We start from the raw sequence: 1,512 nt of genomic DNA, 5'->3' as shown, positions 1-1,512 counted from the left end.
GGTCCGGCGGAGCGGGGCGCCGCGCGGCACAGCTCGGCACGCCGCGGCCTCTCGCCGCTCACCCCGGCCGCGCCGCCCGCCCCGCCCGCCCCCGCCAATGGGCGGCTGCTCCGCCCGACCCGCCCCGCTCCGCCTCCCCAGCCGCTGCCTCGGCCCGGAGGTCCGCGGTGACGCCCCAGCGGCAGTCGTACGCCTGCCGCGAGGTGATGGAGTCAGCGACCCTGGAAGTGTTCGAGGAACATTTGGATTTTGTGGTTTAGTGAGAACTATTGGTGATTGGTGGATGGTTGGACTGGATGAGCTTGTAGGTCTTTTCCAACTCTGGTCATTCTATGACCTTGGAGGTCATCTCCATCCCTCTCCCCAGCCATGGGGAGGAAAATCACTGCCTCATAGCTATCTCTTGTCCAAGGAGACCAGTAAGGAAAGAGAACTGCATGGAGAGACAAGCAGGATTCCATTGCTGACTGGGAAATATCTGAAGTTGTCCAGCCAAGTTTACGGCACACTGTGGGCTTTGCCACTACGTACACCTGCAACACCAAATGCCCTGGCACAGTTCTGTTCATTTGCTGAACTGGCACCACCTGTAAGCAGAAGGCCAACAGATGCCTCCAATTAAGTACAGCGCACACAATGCCATTACTGCCATCAGCAGCCCAGCATCAGCTCTGCTTGCTCAGCTCAGCCAGGAGCACAGCTGCTGCTTGCACAAGGCCAAACTACAGCCACATGATGCAACTTGGAGAAATAGGTGCTACTCTGTCCCAAAGCACCAACACAGGCAGCAGTATTTTGCTGCCTTTCAGTCACACGTGCAGGCCAAGTGTCTGTGCCCCCACGAAGGAGGTATTTTCATTCCAAATGGCCTATCTAAGGAAGGGTTTTAATGGCTTCACTAATAAGCACAGGAAGCCTGAAGCTCAGAGAACAAAGCTCAGCTTTCCACTCCACGATCCTGAGCTTCACAGAACGGCCATGGTTGGAAGGAACCTCAAAGATCATGAATCTCCAACCCCCCTACCAGAGGCAGGGCCACCAACCTCCCCATTTAATACTAGACTAGGCTGCCCAGGGCCCCATCCAATCTGGCCTTGGACACCTGTAGGGACGGGGCATCCACAACCTCTCTGGGCAGCCTGGTCCAGCACCTCACCACTCTCTAAAGAATTTCCCCCTAACATCCAACCTAAATCTTCCCTCCCTCAACTTCAAACCATTTTCCCTTGTCCTACTGTTATCTACCCTTTCAAAGAGTTGATTCCCCTCCTGTTTGTAGGCTCCCTTTAGGTACTGAAAGGCTGCAGTGAGGTCACCCTGCAGCCTTCTTTTCTCCAGGCTGAACAAGCCCAGCTCCCTCAGCCTGTCTTCACAGGGGAGGAGCTCCAGTCCCCGATGTCTTCGTGGCCCTCCTCTGGACCTCTCCAACAGCTCTCAAGGAAGACAGAAGATTATCCAATCTTTGAAAAATCCAGTGCCCACCAAATCTTCTCCCACAGCAACACCAGCTTG

This window comes from Tetrao urogallus (genome assembly GCF_951394365.1).
Source record: "Tetrao urogallus genome assembly, chromosome: 6".
NCBI lineage: Eukaryota > Metazoa > Chordata > Aves > Galliformes > Phasianidae > Tetrao > Tetrao urogallus.
This window is presented reverse-complemented; position numbering follows the sequence as displayed.